The 8,549-nt window shown below is 46.6% G+C and overlaps 1 long non-coding RNA gene across 2 annotated transcripts in view; it reads right to left on the bottom strand.

The window, feature by feature from the left end:
* LOC102246250 overlaps nt 1-8,549 on the bottom strand; it is a 33,557-nt gene that overhangs the window by 18,346 nt on the left and 6,662 nt on the right. For both annotated transcript variants that reach the window (XR_001363663.1, XR_001363664.1), the window contains exon 2: nt 7,055-7,133. This is a non-coding gene — a long non-coding RNA (uncharacterized LOC102246250). The remainder of the gene's footprint in view (nt 1-7,054; nt 7,134-8,549) is intronic.

Consider the following 8,549-nt stretch of genomic DNA (forward strand, 5'->3'; position numbering starts at 1 on the left):
ATGCATATCATCAACAGCGAGACTCAAGAGGATGAAAGTGGGATGGATGAAAGTTCTCAAGCTTCAGTGCATAAGTTGATCACCAACTGGGTCAGGTAAAAAGGAGAAAAAAAAATGTTCTACTCAGTCGTCTAAGACTTCACAGGAAGGCAAATTGGGGGGTATTTCAGTCATCGCTACCGTGGAGCAAACCACTCCAAACTAGTGGCGTAAACCAGGCGTTGTACTGTGCTGGTGGGTGCTGTGGGTCAGCGATTTGGAGAGGGCACAGCAGGGATGGCTTGTCTCTGCCTCCTGGTGTCTGGGGCCTCAGCTGGGAGGACTTGAGTATCTGGGGGTGACCGGAGGCCGGGGACTGGAATCATCCGGAAGCTGTTTTACTCATAAGTCAGACACCTGGCCTGCCTGGGGTGACTTGAAGGTTCACGCAGCTGGGACTATCAACCGGAGTCTCTATAAGTAGGTTCCAAGGAGCGTCACAAGGAGGAACAGTTCAAAAAAACACGTGTTGCAAGAGAACCAGATGGGAGCTGCATTGTCTTTTGTGACCTCTCCATGGAAGTCCCATAGCATCACTTCCAACATATTTTATCGGCCAAAACCACCACAAGCTCACTGAGATTCAAGGGGAGGGGCCTTAGGACCTCCTACCTCCTCTCCGCCCTGGGGTATGGCAAGGGCACGGTGCAGAATGCGTGATACGTGAGAAGCTTTTGCAACCATCTTCGGAAAATACAATCTCCCAGGGGTGAGGTGGGGGGTGTAAGACTGCATGAACACACGGTATAGTGAGAAAAACTGATATGCAAACAGAAAATCACATACCAACAAAATAAAATTTGAGGTAGTTATTTCCCCCTCTTTTCAATGCTTTCATAAGAATTTTTTCCCTTTAATAAGAGTCGTCACATTTAAGTTTTAAAATTTATTTTCTGTCTTCCCACTAGAGTGGAATCTCCATGTATCTAGTTCCCCGTGTCTAAAATTTTACCAAGCCCATAGCAGGTACCCAGTAAATATTTGCTGAAAGAGCAGCTGAGTAAAATGCTGTGGTCGAGGAGTGGCAGAGAGGCTGTGGGACCACAGGCAGTAACAAATAGCTCAGCTTGCCCGGCTGGCGTGGCTCAGTGGTTGAGTGTTGACCTATGAACCAGGAGGTCACAGTTCGATTCCCGGTCAGGGCACATGCCCGGGTTGCTGGCTCGATCCCCAGTGTGGGGCGTGCAGGAGGCAGCCAATCAATGATTCTCTCCCATCATTGATGTTTCTATCTCTCTCGCCCTCTCCCTTCCTCTCTGAAATCAATAAAAGATATTTTAAAAAACACCCAAAATAAATAAAAATAAATTGCTCAGCTTGACAGAAGGGCTATTTAACTGGGTCCTCAATGATTTTGAAGAATGAAAAACAGTAGTTTGGGTGAAAAGGGGGGAATACATGTTTGTCCTTAAATCTCCTCCAGAGACTTCCATTAACTAAGTTCAAACATCCTCATCCTAAATACATAGACTGCATGTAGTAGTTATGATGTTTTTGGTTGCAAGTGACAGAAAACACTGACTCCAATTGGCTTAGAAATAAGCAGGGTATCGTGTCACGGAGCAAGAAGTCTGGAGGCGGCCTCAGTGCCATCCTTCCTCAGTGTCAGCTCAGGTCTTTTGTGGTTGCAAGATGTCACGTGGTAGGCACCATGTGCAGACAAAACAACACCCAATAGGGAAGACCCCTGGTTTTTCTTTTGAGTAAAATCTTTCCCATAAGCCCCTGAACACTTACCTCATGGTGGCCCATTCTCTTACTAGCCAGAATTGTGTCCCATGCACACATGAAGCCTAAATACTGTTAAGAAGAGGAGCAACATGATTGGGAAACAATCATGTGTTACTTCTTGGAACTTAGACCGGAGCTCCTGCCTCCTCCTGAAGCACATGGCTGTACAGGAAACAGTAGATTCTCAAACAAATCAAAACAAGACAAAGAACAGGTATTCTGATAGGAAGGAGAATGGGGAGATGACTCGGTGGGTAATCCACAGGATTCATAACATTAAGCTTGGAGAAGGGGAAGGTCCTGTTTTCTTTGTGGATGAATATCACCCAGCATTTTTGTCTGTTCTCTTTTGTGTTTTTTGCTCATTTCCTTTCTCCTTCTGCATTAGATTTACTAGTTGAATAAATCCAGTCCTGTGTCAATGAAAAAGTGTGATGTGTTGAGTGTGTTAGGTCTGCGCCAACAGGAGCCAGGCCAAGAGACGTTGTGAGAGTCTGAGAAATTGTATTACACTCTCTCACAGCGGGTGGAGGCCAGTGTGTCGGTGTCAGCACGGAGGGGTGTTATAGGGTCTGGGTCAGGGCTGCATCGGCCAGCTGGGGGAGCTGCCTGAACCACAGGACACCCTTGGAAGATAGCAGGATGTCTGGTGGGCACACAACTCAGGCAGGCAGAGGGGAGTGCCTGAGTCCGCTGGGGAGTGTATCTTATCTTCTGCAGGTGCAGGCTGTTTGCTTCAAGCTATGAAAAAAAACTTACAGCAATATATTTCAGAAAACATGTCCAAACAAGAGAGGCCAAGGGTAGTGCACCCTAACATTCCTCCCTCTTTTTTTTTAAATACATTTTTATTATTGATTTTAGAGAGGACAGGAGAGGGAGAGAGAGATAGAAACATCAATGATGAGAATCATTGATCAGCTGCCTCCTGCACGCCCCCCACTGAGGATCAAGCCCACAACCCAGACATGTGCCCTTGACCAGAATCGAATCTGGGACCCTTCAGTCCGCAGGCCAACGCTCTATCCACTGAGCCAAACCAGCTAGGGCAAGAGAATAGATTCTTATTGGATTTATGCAAACAAACACATTGACATGAGAATAATGATACTCATTCATTGAGAGTTGTTAACTTCTGGAGGGATTAGGTAGGAAGAAAAATATAAATGCTTCCATATTGCTTATGAAGATATAATTTACCAAATCATCCTGGGGAAATAGGAACAAGCTCTCTTATATCTGAAGGAAATGAAAACTTAAAATGACATGCTTATGGACTTGACCATAAAACAATTGACAGCCCTAAATGGTTTGGCTCAGTGGATAGAGTGTCGGCCTGTGGACCAAAAGGTCCCAGGTTCGATTCCGGTCAAGGGCATGTACCTTGGTTGCGGGCACATCCCCAGTAGGGGGTGTGCAGGAGGCAGCTGATCAATGTTTCTCTCCCATTGATGTTTCTAACTCTCTATCCCTCTCCCTTCCTCTCTGTAAAAAAATCAATAAAATATATTTTAAAAAAACAACTGACAAAGAACCTTGCTTTTCTGTAAGGTATAATAGTCCAAGATAACAACTTCTTGGGAAATAATAATTGTTATGAAATGACATGAAGTTTATATTCTTAGGTTCAATGTAGAGTTTTAATATGTAAAGAGCAAGCAATCTGTAAGATTTCAAATGCTGCACATAGCTTATTGGAAGTGCTCATGGAGTACAGTGGGGCCTTCACTTACGAGTGTCCCGACTAATGAGTTTTTCGAGATACGAGCCATCTCTCAGCCAATTTTTTGCTTTGAGTTGCGAGCTAAAATTCGGGTTACGAGCCAGCTTCAGATACCCCACCGCTAGTTGGTGCAGCGAACGTCACAGTGAACACCACAACATCAGCCCAGCATCACGTGTCTCACTCGTTCACTTTTGATTTGACATACGAGTAATTTGAGTTACAAGCTCCGTCACGGAACGAATTAAACTCGTAAGTCAAGGCCCCACTGTACTGGAAACAATTCATAAATGCCCCAATGCATGGATCACAGACACCTGGAGCACTACTGCCAGATGCCCTCCACAGGGAACTATTACTCTAGCTCCTCTGGTGTCGTGGAGAGGGTACCTGTTCCTCCTGAGAATCTCCTCTCTGAACTCGGCTCTGAATTTTTGCAAGTTCCTTCCTAGAGAGACTGAAATTTCCAGAACCTCTATTTTAATAAAAATATATGTATATAATTAAACATAGTTATTATTATTATTAATTTTTATTTGGCAAAGCTTCCCATGTAATTTTTCAAGCACATGAAATAGGCCTAATTAGTTTGAAAACTTAGGAGAGAAAAGAAATCCTTGAGGTATTTCAGGGCCCACTGTAATAACTCAAAGTCATTTCTCTGTTAAAAAAGTCTTTTGAAATTTAAACTTTGGGAGGGTTGTCAAATATACTTAACCAAAAGATTATATTATACATCTTTTGTAAATTTAGGTAAAACAAATGTACAGTTTTATGGTAATAACTTTAAAAGATCTTAATTAAACTGGCTTTAATATTAAATACATTGTCAAGACCATAGGATCTTATTTAATTCTCTGTAGGCCAACAAGCTATTATACCCTAGTAGTGCCATCGGAGGTAGAAAATACACCACATATAATATATAGACAAATACATAAAGACTATACACATGATTCAAATTACTAATTTTGTAGAGAGGACATAAGATTTTTCATTTGCTTTTGATGACTTTTAAGAAAAGGCTATAAAAGGGGAGAGAAGTTCCCAAATACCAAGCAGGAAGTCCTGTTGAGACGTTCAATGAAAGTGTTACGGGCTGTGAATCAGTGTTGGAAACAGAAAGTCTAGGCTCCGCCCTACCAGTGAACGGAAAGGTCCCAGGTTCGATTCCGGTCAAGGGCATGTACCTTGGTTGTGGGCACATCCCCAGTAGGAGGTGTGCAGGAAGCAGCTGATTGGTGTTTCTAACTCTCTTCCTCTCTGTAAAAAATCAATAAAATATTTAAAAAGAAAGAAAGAAAGGCTAGGCTCCAATCTGAGGACTTAAGCAAGGAGAGCGAGCCGGGGTGGGGCCACTTTGGCTCACTAAAAAGTTAGAAACCCTGGTGACCTAGGATGTGACAGGACACGAGTGGGGTTGTTAGAAATACTAGGAGTGGAGGGTCCCTTCGAAAGTCAGGGGTGATCAAGTCCTGGTTCACTGGACCCCATTGCCGGGTGCTGCCCGGGGGCGGTGACGCCACTCGTATCCAGAGGGCAGGTTTGCCTTTCCTCTTAGTATTGCCGCATTTTGAGAAAGGCCTTACTCCGCAGCGGGACAGGTAGATGTCCCCCACACCCACAAAGAGCAAGAGAGAGTGTAACGAAAGCGACTCTGGGTCCACGAGGGAGAAATTAGGTGGAGGAAGGGACTAGGACCTGACTGGTTTTTCTACAAACTTAAAACTTTTCCCAACTTTTGTAACCTTCACAACCTTTTATACACCTTTTTACAATTTGTATAAATCTTTTTATCTGTTCAGAAATAACTATCATTAGAATGACTCAACTTCAATCCTTGTCCTGTAAAATGTGTCCTTATACTTTATGCCTTCTATCATTACAACTGTACAATTTTTTCTTAATTTGAACTTTTAATTCTTAGAAACCTTAACTTTCAGTGGTAACCGAAAGTACACAACCAGTATTCCTTAGGTTGATGTTTATGAACACACTTTAAACATACTCTCACTTTCAAGAAAACACACCTTCAACAAAGCATAAGACATTACATCAACAGTTCCAAATCCACTTACAGACCTTCTTCCAATAAAAAGCTAAGAGCAGGCAAACTTAAGACTTGTCTAGCAATGGATGTTTTAAAATTCCATGTTATTCTAAAATATTTAGATGTTCAATGACTGTTATCATTTAACCCAGCAATGCTTCAAAGTTTTTAAATTACTAAAGACTTCAGAAAACTATGTATATGCAGATATAATGATTACTGAAAAGCTTTATCAAAACCCTTCATTTCAATTACATTTATTGTCTTAACAGCTGTATGAGATTTTATTAAAATACTAGAGGCCCAGTGCACGAATTCGTGCATGGGTGGGGTCCAGCCTGCCTGGCACCAATGTGGGCTTGATCAGGGCCAGGCTGGCTGGGGGGAGGGGCTGCGGGCAATTGGCCAGCGGGCCCCACCTCGAATTAGGGTGTGGGGGGCTGAATGGGGGTCAGTGGCTGGGGGAGGGGCCATGGGAGCTTGGTGGCCAGCCCCACCCCTGATTGGTATGGGGGGGTAAATGGGGGTGGAGCTGGTTGTGTGGAGGGACTGTGGGTGGTGGGCTGGTCGGCCCCACTCCTAAATGGGGTGTGGGGGCCGATTAGGGGTCAGCAGCCTGGGGGAGAGGCCATGGGTGGTTGGCTGGCCGGCCCTGCCCCTGATGGGAGTGGGGAACCAACCAGGGATGGAGATGGCTATGGGGAGGGGCCGTGACCTATTGGGGGGGTGGTGAGAGCCCATTGGGGGTGGGGCTGGCTGGCGGGGAGGGGCTGCAGGAAGTTGGCTGTCCAGCCCTACCCCCTATTGGGGTGAGGGTGATCAGGGGCGGGGCCAACCAGGGGGAGGGGCCTTGGGAGGTTGGCTGGCCACCCCAACCCCTGATCGGGCCGGTTCGCTGGCCTCAGTGGGCATCATAGCGACTGGTCGTTCCAGTCTATGGCTCCGGTCGCTGGCTTTTTATATATATAGATTTTTTATTGATTTCAGAGAGGAAGGGAAAGGGAGAGAGAGATAGAAACATCCATGATGAGAGAGAATCATTGATCAGCTGCCTCCTGCATGTCCGCTACTGGAGATTGAGTCCACAACCCGGGCATGTGCCCTGACTGGGAATGAACCGTGACCTCCTGGTTCATAGGTAGACACTCAAACACTGAGCCATGCCAGCAGGCACAACTCTATGAGATTTTAAAGCCAATTATTATCCAAGCTATTTTCTTGATAAATTTTGTAACAGGGATAACATGACCTTGACAACTTTTTAGGAGGCTGGCGAAAAGGTGGGGGGAGGAGGGAGCAGGCCCCAGGCTTGCCAGCCACTTGGATTTAAAAGCGCCACATTCTTTCCTTACAAGGGGAAGGGCTGTATTCCTCCTGGTAGCTTCTGAAGGTATGACTAAAAGTGAGGCTACAGTTGAAGGGGTAGAGGAAAGGGTAGCTTTGAGGATGCATATAAGAGGCCTTGCGGAGAGAGTAAGCAGCCCCTGTGTCTAAGAATTTAATTGTCTTACCTGTCATGTCCAGGGTCACCTTGGGCTCCATCCCTTCCATAGTGATGCTCTTAGTGGGGGCCGACTGGCGCGTTGGGCCCTGTCAGTTCAAAGACATTGTGTGGTTAGGTTCTGGCCCCGGGGACCCTCCAGCCCCCGGGACAGTCCCTCTTCCAGTGGCCGAACTTGTGGCAGAGGGGACACGGCCCCTGAGGTGACATATAGCTTAAAAGTGATTTGCCTGTTTCTGTGCGAGGGCTTTCTTGCTTTCTCTGCCCTGTCTCCATTGTTAAAACACTGAAAGGTATTCCTACCAGTTGCTCCGTGGGGGTCTGGGCTCCTAAGGCTAGTTTTTGGTAACTTTTTCCTATTGCCTAAGGCTGTCTGTTGGATGAAATGTATCCCCAAAAGTTCTCGGCCTTTAACAAACCTGAACAATTCCTTTAACAGACGTTCGATTTATTACTTTTCTTAGAGATAGCGTGCTAAGGTTTGGGTGATGATGAGCTCTGCTCCTGGTAGTGGCAGGATTGGTGAGTTTTGCAAACAAGTGCCTGCAGTCTTGTTACAAAGAAAGGGTTAAACAGGCAACTGCTCTGTGGAGGGGGGGGGGTGGATGTCGGATGTCGAGAAAGCAGGCTGTGCTCTGGCTTTGTGAGCGGCAGGCAGTTTGCTGGGCCTGTGAGGAAAGTTTCCATGAATTCGTTTGTAATTGTGGCAAAACGCACTGTATAAGTTTTTTTGAAATCCCTAGCCCGCTAAAGGGCTATAAGCATTAGCAAAACCAACTTCATAGGAGAACAGTGTTACCATTTAGAGGTCTGTTCACAGGCCAGAATTCCCTGTCCCCGAGCTGGTACTGGGGCTGAATGAACAGCTGGGTCAGAGAGAAGTGAGGACGTTGAGGAAGGTTCAGAATGAAGAAGAGTTTGGTAAGCAGTGCAGTCCTGACAGAGGGAAGGGCGACTCTGGAGAAGGAAGAAGGCCTGGACGTAGGGAATTTCTGCTGTGGGGGCGATAGCTGTCTAAGTCAGTGAAGGTGCTGAGGTCGCAAGTGCCATTCCCAGGCCAGATGGACTCGTTGTCACTTGGGGGCCAGGCCCTGCTGCAGTAGAAAATGAGCCTGAAGGCTGTGAGGAGGAGGCACCCTGAAGGGGAGGGCTCTGAGGAGTAGGTTGCTGGTTCCCACAATGGCTTGGCGTGGTGGACAGGGGGAGAGGTGAGTAAGAAGTCTATCCCAGAGGTGAGAAGTCCGAAGGGAAGGCGTCCCAACCGTCCGAACGAAGCACTGGAGAGAAGAGGGAGGCTGGCCACTATGTCAGGGCGTCCCACTCATGCAGGGTAGCCAGGGACCTGGCTCCGGGAGAGTGGGCCCTCTGGCCCCCGTGAGCGAGGACTTCGGTGAGGCAAAAGCCAGCAAGTCGGAGGGTCAAGGGAAGTAACTCTTAGTCGCCAGAAATTCGAGTGGCCGATGTGGTCTGGAGAAGCCTGCAGCCAGAAGTGGAGGGGTGCGGGG

The sequence above is a fragment of the Myotis brandtii genome, unplaced genomic scaffold, assembly GCF_000412655.1.
Source record: "Myotis brandtii unplaced genomic scaffold, ASM41265v1 scaffold43, whole genome shotgun sequence".
Taxonomy (NCBI): Eukaryota; Metazoa; Chordata; class Mammalia; order Chiroptera; family Vespertilionidae; genus Myotis; species Myotis brandtii.